Raw genomic sequence first — 11,834 nt, 5'->3', positions numbered from 1 at the left:
GTCTCCAAAATGTTTCTGTACATCTTTGGTCCCTTTACTAACCTCATCCCATAAGACTTGGCCAATTCGCTCCCAATCTGGAACCTCAAAAGCCACTTGCATGGTGGGGATAAAACCGCGATCACAGGACCACTTTAACAACCTCTGTAAGGCAGCACTATCATATTGCAGTCCTCTCTTAGAGAGAATGTGTTGGAGGAGCTTCACCACTGCCTGATCCTCTTTGGATAGCGTGGACCCCATCTCCTCCCCAGCCGCTCACCTGATCAGGGTGAGATTCCCGAAGTTTTGCAGACGTCTGACTTCCAGCGCCAGGGCAGCGCTGATTTTGGCTGGCTCTTCCCCCCCCTCTTTTCCCGTCGGAATTTCAAACTTGCATGCTGCAAATTACTGATCTGAGAGTCCCTGTTCGGGCGCCACTTGTTGACACAGGAGTCATGGACAACGCAGAGATGATCAATGTGATCAAGCGTTTGCCATTTTTTACAAAGCCTTAACTCCTTATATACTATTTCTTACATGCACTTACAGTGATTTGGCATATTATGATTGGATACATGTCTTGAAGACCCTTAGTGACTAACATATAATTGGTTAAGCACGGGTGTGAGAACTTGGCCTTGAAAGCTTGCCAACAGTCCACAGTTCTCAACTCAGTGAATTCCAGCTTCTTCTTATGTTGCTTGCTTAAGCTTCGTCGGGCCTCTCATGGCCTTGCTGTATCTTTCAGGATTATTCAGAGTTTATGTACCAATTATCCATTCTCCTGTGAGAACACTGCCTCCGCATGTGACCATCATGTTGGACTGGAGTGGAGGGGGAAAGGATCACCTGATTGTGGAATCGGTGATCTCTTTGTGTGTGGTGGTTATTTTCAGTGTTGTTTCAGAGTTGTCTGGGTGCTTTTGCTGTTTTCCATTCAATAGTAAAGAGGATGAAAGCATATGCAGAATATGTGGCCTTCCCTTTGTTTTTCTCCATGCTCTGGTCACCCTTGTGTTTTGAAAAAACATTGCATGTCTCTATGCATTGGAAATCACCATGGCCTCACACAGGTGGTGTATTCAATAAGCAAGTCAAATTTTGTTATTTCTACAACTGTATATGGGATGCCTGAAAAATGTGACATGACTATCACATAAACAGGAAAATGGCTCTTGTAGGGGACTTGAGTGTAGCTTAAAGCCTCATCCAAATAACACTGTTAGTCATCTCCCTATAGAAACCTTTCAGTGCCACCCAAGTTTGGAAAACGTGGTTGCAACTAGCTTCCACATGCTATCCATATTCCACATGGATAAACGAATAGATAGCAGATGTTGTCTTACACATTTGAGTCTTTTCATAAAATCAATCTGAGACATAAATATTCTACAAACGGCAGTTGTGGGTGAAAGCCTGCATGTGTGAAGGTTAGTATTTACACAGGAACAGGGCTGGACCTGCACCACTAAAAGCAGGGTTGGGGTTTCTCTGATCATCTGAAGTTTCTGGTAGCAGTAAAAGCCAGAGAGGTAGTGTACATCATTGGAGATGTAGTTGTCAGAGATCGAATACTTTTAAGCTCTGGCTACTGTATCAGTAAAATCTGAGTTAATTTTCTTAAAAAGAATACCAGGTAATACAACAGACTGATGACATCCTTTTTAGGCATGTATAATAATTAGGCACTCTCAAATTCCATATTTTCTTTATAAAAATCTATGTATTACATTCTGTGTCTGGTTTGGGTTTTTTAAATGCAAAACCAGAATGCTCCTTGTGAAGTTCCTACCTCTCATTCCTTGTAGCTTGCTTCATCTCTAAAACCTTTCTTTCTCTGACCTCTTACATAGGTTTTTGAAAGCATAGTAAAAGGGCTGGTTAATGAAAGAAAGTAGAGTACAAGTTAATGTGTTGCCATGAGTAGGTATTTAGTGTATTCCTGGAAAAGTAAACCATTGTGTTGAGGGGTTTGTTGTTTTGTTTTGTTTTGAAGTATCCTGTTGATTGTTTGTGGATTGTTGGGAGTGTAACATCCAGACTGCAAATTTGACATGGTTAACCTGGCATTGCTGGTTCACTATTAAAGTACAAATTCTATGATTGGAATTAAACTTTAAATTCCCGTTCTTTAGAGAAACCAAATTCTCCAAGACCTTATTTTTAAGGCACAAGTGAGAACAGAAAATAGTAACTTACTTTGCTCAATATAGGTTTCATGTGTGTGGCAGTTGCACACTTTAGTCACTTGTCAAAGGAGCATGGGTCTGAGGATAATAACCAAATGGGTCAGTGCTGTTTGTAGAAGCTGTCTGTGCTTGTTGCAGTTCTCTAGCAGCATCTCTTGTGAGCTGTGTAGGTGTTTTCTCTGGCTATCAGAAGAGTAGAGTACCTGAGAAATGGAGCTCAGTCCCATTTTTATAGTACACAGTAGCTGCTAACTGGCACAGCAGTTGCACAGGGCCCAAGTCTTCATGTAGTTTTGTAGTTGTTTTGCTCCATAGGTGATTAAACTGCAGATATACTGTAACACCTCTCAAAGTGATAATGGACTAAGTGTTAAGAAACTAAAGTTGAGAGACTGTGGTGTTGGACAAAATGAAACATGCACAGTGTTTAGAATCAAGCAGGCTAGGTTGGAAGTAATATTGACATGGAAATACACAATGTTAATGACTGGACGGAACTTAGGCACTATCACCTGATTTTGTCTCATCAAATATGCTTAAGTAATGATCTCGTGTGTGTGTGTGTGTGCGTTTTGTTGGGTCCTCTCCTCTCTGGGAAGCAGATGAAAACAGGTGAAGAAGTACAGTCCTAATACTTCGGGAGGGGGTGTGCAGAGATCTGCTTCACTTCCTTCCCTGGCACCTCCACCAATTGAATTCTGCCTCTGTAGATCTTAAGGGACGAGAAGGAAAAATCTGGAGGGACTCACTCTATGTGGTTTCCCTCTGGCTAAAGCTGACCCAGCAAGAGGGGGAGATCTCACAGTGGAACAGCTACTGTTTTCTTCAGAGGGAGTATGAAATTCAGCTTCTAAAAGGATCAGCCTAAAAGCCTGAGGGCTATGAAAGGAGGCAAAACATTTTAAAACTCCAAAACAGTGCTTTGGGTGCATTGAGATTTGTTACAGTTCTTAATCACCTTTGTCGTTAGAATGTTTCTTCTATGATTTGGCTTACACTTCCCTTTCTACAGATGAAACTGATTACTTCTTAGTCTGCTTTTGGTGGTGATGCAGCAAATCATCCACTATTGTCATCATAACACCTTATGCTTGAAGGAAGGTATGCTCCCACTCCTGCCCCTACTTTTCTATGTCTCCTCTTGTCAAAAACCTCATTTTTAAAATTTTTTGCTTTTCTCCACTTTTACATGTACTTGGTGAAATTTTCCTCTGGCATCCAGTTTGCTTGCACCTCTTCTAGTAGGGTGCTGTAGTCTACTTCAGGCCACACCAGTACTTTAAAACTATCAAGTGGACAGCTGAGTAAAGTGAAATGATGACTTCACTTCTTAAGTGCAATTCTGAGATGTATTTGCAACAGCATTTCCAGTCTGTGGTTTCCAAGCCTTTTTAGCAGGATGAGTGCCTAGCCAAATGGTTTTTGTTTACAGTTATGTATGTATGTATTTATTTTATACAAAATGTTGTCTCTTGCACTTGCCTTTAGTGATTGATACCCTACTAGAAATGGGGCTCCATTGTATTTTCCTGGGAATCCTGATGTATTCATCATCTTGTAAGGCTTTCATAAGGCTCTTGTGAGAAAGAAGCCTTTTCTTGGGGAAGGAAAAAGCTGGCCTAATTGCAGGACACTTACATGCATAATCCAACTAAAATCTTAAATTTTATATCCCCTGGAAACTGATCATGGGGAATGTCCAGATTAGTCTCCAAAAAAAATCAATTAAGCTAATCGGCAAAGGTTGTTTCCTTGGATCAAACTTTTTCTGTTCTTGCCTTTTTTTTGACTCCGTTTCAGAGTTAAAATGTGGTCTTTGTTATTTAGGTTGTATGAATTAAGAAAATATGTGGCCAGATAACTGGTATTAGGTCTGTACTTGTAGTCTGCTTCCAGAAAGTCTGACCATAAGCTTTTCAGAAATAACCTTTGCTAAAATACATGCTGCCCTGTTGTCTGAGATGCTGCAGTCATCATTAGGTAATGTGGGAGTGTTCATGTGCATGGTGTGAGAATCAAGAGAGGAAACTGCTATCAGAACTCACTGTGCTCACTGTATTGCTATTGTTATTTATGAAATGTTTTGTTCTAAAATATAATGGTAAATAAATATGATTTAAAATTAACTGAAAAGGTCAGAGGAATGGATTTGTGACAAATAAATGAGGTTTGAGTTTTTAATTATTATTTATTTCTTCCCCCTCCAGATACATTTCTGTTCCACTTGCTAAGGGATATCAGGTGAGGGTTGTACTTAATTGGAAGTCTTTGAAGATTCTGGTCAGTGGCCTCTGCTCTTAATGGAAGAGAGAGGAGATTTTGTCTTTTATGGTTAAGGAGCTTTTTCTACCACCTGTCTTGGCATTTAATACTATGTTAACAAAACCAAACCTGATTCATCTGTTTAAACATGCAGATATCTGTGGTCTTCCCTGTTAATTTTACATAGACTGATGGCATGTCACTGTCCTACAGAATAATGGGGCTGACTGGTGAAGTTTTGCATGTTTCTCTAGCTACTCTGATCTGAAGATGATAAAACATATGTCCCACAGATTTCTAGGGAAAAAAAATATGGACAATTTCTAATACTAAAAGCAGGTAGAAATTTTGGCAGAGGTGAAGGGAGAAGAGCTTTGTGGTTGGTGGTTGTTTTTTTTTTCAGGGGAGTTGGGGGTAAAGGAGAGGATTTTTCTTTTGTTTGGTTAGTTTTAGCAAAGACAAGCAAGGAGAGAAATTAAGGCCAGCTTTCCTTCTACTTGCATTTACCCCAAAAGCCCTTGAAGTACTGAGATGGGTAACTTGGTAGCTGAAAAAATATCTTGCTATTTAATAGGGACAAATGTGATATCCAGCTCTGCAACAAGAATTAACAACTGTGTGCGTATAAGGACTAGATAGGAAAGAGTGTCCTTACTGGTTCTAGTTGACCTATTTGTCTTGCACTCACATTTTTGCAGCAACCCTGGAGGTATTGAAACATGCATAGAAAGCTACACTGAGGAGGGAGAGTTCAATCCCTTTTCTTTACCTCAGAGGGACTAGAATAAGAAAGAGCAGGCGTAAACTGCAGAGAATAAAATTTAGTTTAATACTGGAGGCAGGGGGGAGAAATTCCTATCAGTAAAGGTTATAAAACCCTGTAAGAAGTTATTTGGGTGGGTTTTGGAGAATTGGTCATTGGAGATTGTCAATGACAGGTTAGAAAAATGTATGCTGTGAATAGCACAGGTGTTCTCTATGCTTTCTTGGATGGTTTCCTGCTGTGTGCGGTGACTGAGTGTTTAGGGCCTGGTCTGAACATTTAAGAACTGAATGCTGTCAGTGATGCTGATGTTAAGGACCCTTTTGTCACTTGAGCATATTTTCATTCCTATTGAGACATACTGATGTAATATGAAACAGACAAGAATATTTTTCCCCTCCTCCTTGTTCCATATGCCTGTGTAGTTAAAGTGAAGATGAATTAAAGCTAAAAAATTAAATGATTTGCACAGCTAACCTAGGAACAAACTTCACTTTCTGCTGAAGCATGTTCTGCTAATAGCATTTAACCTTCATTGGGAATGGCTGGAGTATGAACGCCTCATAGAAGATCATCCGGAAAAGAGCTCTTCCTGAAGCTTATCAATATTCCTGACAGGAATCTACCCAGTTTCTCTTTGCTGTCAGAGCAGCAAGACCAGAGAAGCAGTGACAGCTCTAATGGCAGGGTACTAATGACTGTGGAGAAATGTTACTATTGTAATTGGAAATGATACAAACGGTGTCACTAAAACAGATTGTCGATGCCATTTTTATTCTTGTCATGGGCTTAGTTATAAGAATGGATTCACTCTAAGGAGATGACATCACAAATTTTATGCTTTCCACAATTAGATGGACAGGTCATGAGGCTTTAACTCATGAAATGCTGTTTTTCCAGAACAGCAGCCAAAGTGAGGATTTGAATGACTACTTACTTTAACTTCAGTTGATCAGAAACACAGAAGAGGTGAAATGTCATTGATGTGATTCTGAAATGTGGCTTAAGACCTGAGAGTTCTGGTTTTATCTCCTTGATCTCTGATTTTCTCATTTGGTTGGAGGTTTGTTTTTTTTTTGTTAAAGATGTTGCTCTTTAACAAAAAGGTCTTTATAGCCAAGTATTTGGTATAAAATATTAGAAGCTTCTTTAAAGACAAAATCAAGGTCCCTTCAAGAAACTTCTCATTTCCCAAATAATTCTGCTGTTTTAATCCTTTGAGTCTTCACTCATTCCATCTTTTTCAGAATAAACAGGTACAAGAACTCAACAGCAGAAAGGGATGGTGAGGGTGAAGAGACACTCCAACGAAGGAGGTCTTCTTGAATACTTTTAATGAAACACTATCAATTTGTGCTTATCTCATGCTTTTAGGTATTTTTTAAGATCTAATGGGTCTCTGAGAACTCCATGATTGGTGACTGTCATCCTCACTGAAGTACTCAGCACCTATTTACTGTGTTCTAGTATCAGTCTTATTACATGAGAAGGAAATAGCACTAGGAATATATTCTCCTGGAACAAGCAGCAAACAAGGGCAAGGAATGGTGCGCATATATATATATTATATACATAACAAAGCCTTGTATTTGGGTGTTCCTGTGTTAATTTCCTAATGTTTCATCCACTGACAATTTGAATAGTCAGCCTCTGGCTGAGCACAGAGTTTAGAGTTGGAGCACTGCTGGACACTGGTATAACTGCTAGCAGAAACAAGCAGAAAGTCTGAGTCTAGACCAGATTAGGGATATGTACATAGATAAAAAACCAGAACATTTGGAAAGAACTAGATACAACTTTTCACATCTGACTGCTGGTGTTTGTTTCCACAGCACTGTGAGAAAGGCCATCCAACATGGCTGATAGTTTCGCTTTAATCAAATAGATATTTTTTTAATGCTGAGAAGCTGAAATAAAATATTGATGAGGAAAAAGTTCAGTTGTTCAGTCTGTCTCCTCTACTGAAATTGCAGAACATCAAATAAATAGTTGAATCTGGTCTGAAAAGGATGGAGGATGCTGATGATCATGAGTCATCTGTGGTGAATACTGCAGATATATTCATTCTCAACAATAAAAAATTTAAGTCCTTTAACACTGACCTATGCAGGAAGGTCATATAAAGTTTTCAGTTTGCGCCTCACACTGGTGCTCTGAAAGGTGTCTTAACACAGAAAGAGAACTATGGCTTAAAATATATGCTTTGTATTTTGTTTCTGGTTTATGTGGGAATGAAGATGACATTCCTATGTTACATAGAGATCCCTGACTTACTGCAGCAACCGTAGAGAAGGAAACAGCAAAATTCTTCTGGAAGGTAAAAAACTTACTGTAAAGGACTCCTAAATAGGGTTATAGCCACTTGCACATAATCTTCTGCGAGTAACTCTCCAAAACAAAACTGAGATGGAATTCATGCTGGCAGAGATGTGACTTTTATATTTTATATTCTGAAGCATATTGAATGCACTCAGAATAGATGTTCAATGTGTTTAAGTTCCTCAGGTTGTTAAAAGTCTGCCATGGCCGAACAGGGTAGATTTACTATGGTGATGAAGTAGTAATGAATTCCTTTGTGTCCAGAATACATCCAAGCTGCGTGATGAACGTACATAGCACTAGCTTCCCCTTCTGGCCAAAAGAAGTAAGTGATCCTGAAGGCAAGAGTCACACGAATTATTTCCCAGCTTTACTTCTACGTGCTAAACGCTAGATTTTAGAGAACAAATTAACGCTTAACTAGCACTAAGGAGGGGAAGTACTGGAGGAACATCTTTGTTGCTTCAAACGTAATATAATGATGTATTGAAATGAGGTTACTGTTGGAACATAGAATTCTTCTCTAAACATGGCCTAATTTGGAAAGCAATTAGACAAAAATACCAACTTCTGGACAGAAAGATTTCCAGTGTCCCTTTTAGACCCCTATTATCTGGTGCTAGAAACAAATATTCTACTGCTTTTCATATTCTGTATGCTAATTTTCTCTATGCAGCTGCATCAGCTATGACTGTAACTTAATTTGTCTTGAGTTTGGGGCTTTTTGGTCTTATTTAAAAATTCTTCTCTCAATTCTATGGCACAACATTTTGTAACATCAGCATAAGCTTTGTAAATGCAGAGAGTACTAGCATAAAAGTGTTTATTTTGTGGTATAAAGCAACAACACACAACATGATCCAATACTCTTTTTAACAAGCCCTTTTCAAGTTAGTTTGACAGCCTTTTACAATGTTGTATGACGATGTTTCTGGATATTTAGATAGTATAACATTGAATTTTAGCAGAATCTTTCCTCTCTGTAATTTTGCCTCCTGTTTGTTACATCTGCCTGGAAAAATAGGACATTTAAATCACTAAATAATTTTGCATTATAAGAAGGCTAGAGTCTTGTTTTAGTGGGCATTTTGGAGAGTAAATATGCAAATACAACATACATGCACACACATACAGACATCCCAGAGAAACACAAGCTTTCTGCGTGATAAAATGACAACCACATTTAAGTGCAGGAAATGGGCTTCCCTTCATTCCACGGGTTTGGTCCGAATTGCAAACACTTAGATTTTCATATATTTCAGTCTTGAATCCTGATTATCCGATTTATCACGGGCTTGGTTTTCCTCTTCATCTTGGCTGTAAGTGTCATTCTGGAACTGAAAATGTGTCTTGATATGTTTTGCTGCAATGTTATGTTCCTGTAGACAATTCTACCCACTATCTCACTTCCACCAATTGTGGTTTTCACCTGCTTTTGAAGCACTCAGTGTAGGGATAGTGAGACAAAGACCTCTGAGTACTGATGCTGTTGGAGATACAGGGGAAAACACTTGAATGCATGAAAGATTATGTCTTTACTCTTAATGTTTGAGTTGTCTACAACGGTAAACTAAGTTATGCATTCATTGTTCATTCCTTGCCCTGATGTATCCTTCACCTGTGAACTAAGGCAATTCGCATTTTGGTGTATAGCATTGTGCTAATTTCATATTAACCTAATAAATCTTTAGCACATGGAGCTGGGAGGAAGGAATATTGTACTTAGTCACTTGAAAGTGTCAGTCCTCTGCTCCTGTCTTTGTCAGCTGCTACAGAACTTACAAATTGCAGCCAATCAAGCCTTTCCTTAAGCAAAAAGTAGCTGGGAATGGAAATGCTTTGTTACAGTCAAGCATTGGGTTGCATTACGCTTCTTATGTTTGGTAGCATACTTGCTAGGGTTCCATTGCTGCATTGAAAATACTCAGGCGGAAGCAATTAATTATTTCCTTTTCAGCTGTGCAATAATGAACTACCTTGGAAATATTTTGATACCATGAATCATTGGTGGCTAAAAACATACACTTTAAGCCAAGCTTTCTTAATTGAGAGAACGCTTTCTTAATTGAGAGAAAAAAGTTAGTATTTTACTGGCAATTGACTTGCCTTTCCAGGTTTATAATTCTATCAATGAATCAGTCTTGCAGAGTGTTATTTAACTTGCTTTTACAACCAGCAGACTATACAAATAATATTTGGTGGGTTTTTTTCCCCCATATAGTGATTCTATTTTTTTCTAAGAAGTGTGAACATTTACAGAAAGAGTAACTGCTTTTATAAGAAAATATTTTTTAATCTGTTCTCTATGTCATTTTATATCAGGCATTTCATCATGAACAAACTAAAAAACTTGTGCATAAGCAGTAGAAAACTTTCCTGTAATGGCTGATGCCATTACTAATTTGCAATCGTAGCTCAGTTAATACCAACTAAAAACTTTCCTGTAATGGCTGATGCCATTACTAATTTGCAATCATAGCTCAGTTCATACCACCTAAAAACCATTGAAGTCACTGCCATAAGGTTTTGTGAAGAAACTTCAACCTCCGTTGTTTATAAAAATGTTACATGAATATAAACTATAATTGCTGAAGATGAATTTTTCCTCCTCTTTCTTCAGATAACTCTCTTGTAGGTCTCAGCCAAAGCTCAAAGTCCAAATTTCTTTTTCCAGGTTCTCAGACAGCTCTGACAACCCTGTGGCTCCTCACCAGCACTTTGTAAGCTGCTGATACTGCAAAGCTGTGGTAGTTTTGTCTCCAGACCTAGCCAGGAAGCTGACTTGCTGCTCTGTCCTGGACTTTGTAGTAAAACCTTCCAATGCTGGTATGCAGCAAACACTTGTTTGTGTAGCTGTTAATGAGCCTCTGGGGAGATTTGTTTCGTTTGTGCTGTTTCCTTGCGTGAGTCACAAATGCAAAACCTGAGGCCTGGGTTTATGTTGCATTTAAACGGGCAAACTTTCATCTGTGAATATGCTTTCCATTGTTTTTATTTCAGGTGTTATCTTTTAAAATGAGGCACATGGAGCAAGTGCTAAGACTGTTCTTAAAACGCCAATGGTCTTTACTGAAAATGAGACTGTAATCACCAGTTACCTTGCTTAGGACAAGGGGGGATGGCTTTAAGCTGAAAGCGGGTAGATTTAGATTAGATACTGTGAAGCCCTTCAGTATGAGAGTGGAGAGCCACTGGCACAGGTTGCCCAGAGAAGCTGTGGCTGCCCCATCCCTGGCAGTGCTCAAGGCCAGGTTGGTTGGGGCTTTGAGCAACCTGGTCTAGTGGAAGGTGTCCCTGCCCATAGTACGGGAGGTTGGAACTGGATGATCTTTAAGGTCCCTTCCAACCCAAACCGTTCTATGGTTCTATGATTAGTGTTGCACTGCAAAGAGGAGATTGGTTCAATGTTCTCTGCTTGGGTGAAAACTGAAATGAATTGAGGGCTGACCTCTGAAATAAAGGACAAATGGTCATTCAGTTGCTGCTCTAGTTTCAGCTCTACAGTCGCAGGGTAGTTATTCTATATCTTGGCTAAACCTGATATGCAGGTAGGATTTAACCCTCGCTATAAATGGATACTTGTTTGTTGCTCCAGTCAGCTATTGTAGGATGCAGTGGAGGAGACCGCTCATTTCTCCTGTGCAATGGAAGGCAATGGCTATGGCTCATAGCCGCAGAAGGAGAAGTGGTGCAGTGCTGGTTCCTGGGGATGGAGGGACAGGCAAGAGTGTTCAACAGGATGGACCCTGATGGAGTTTAGAGGCTGAATGTCAGTATGTGCTATGTCAGCCAAATTTCTAATACAGTTTAAGGAATATCTTGGGCTTTTCCTTGGATTGCTTGTAATAACAATAAACGCACAAGTTTAGTTCACTCATACTGGCCAAGAACTTGCATTTGCAAGTGAGCAGAGTGGACTAATACAGAACGGAGAAATACTGGAGGAGAAGAGAGAGAGTGAAAGCATCCAAGTGTTAGACTGCAGGTACGATGTGAGTAGTCAGCATAGAAATTGCCACGGAATTTGTGTTCCTGAATGAGAAGTTCATTTTGCAATAAGGCATAAATGGAGAAGGGGATTTGGGAGCATGGAAGAGCCTTCTTTAACACTTTTTCCATCCTCACCGGGGAGGAAAAAACAATGAGATAAAACCTCATCTCTAAGAAATCATGACTTCTTCCGGAAAGTGATGCAAATTACATAGTTCTGTAACCATAACCAGTATTGACTGTAGGGATGCCAGACACTTTAATATAAAGACAGAAGGACCAATAAGGAGTGTGGAATACAAGTATATCTTTACATGTTCAGGGAAAAG

The sequence above is a fragment of the Pezoporus flaviventris genome, unplaced genomic scaffold, assembly GCF_033815535.1.
Source record: "Pezoporus flaviventris isolate CSIRO_AGI_PZ_B2104156 unplaced genomic scaffold, CSIRO_AGI_Pfla_v1 ptg000002l, whole genome shotgun sequence".
In the NCBI taxonomy this organism is placed as follows: domain Eukaryota; kingdom Metazoa; phylum Chordata; class Aves; order Psittaciformes; family Psittacidae; genus Pezoporus; species Pezoporus flaviventris.
Note: the sequence above shows the minus strand (reverse complement) of the source record.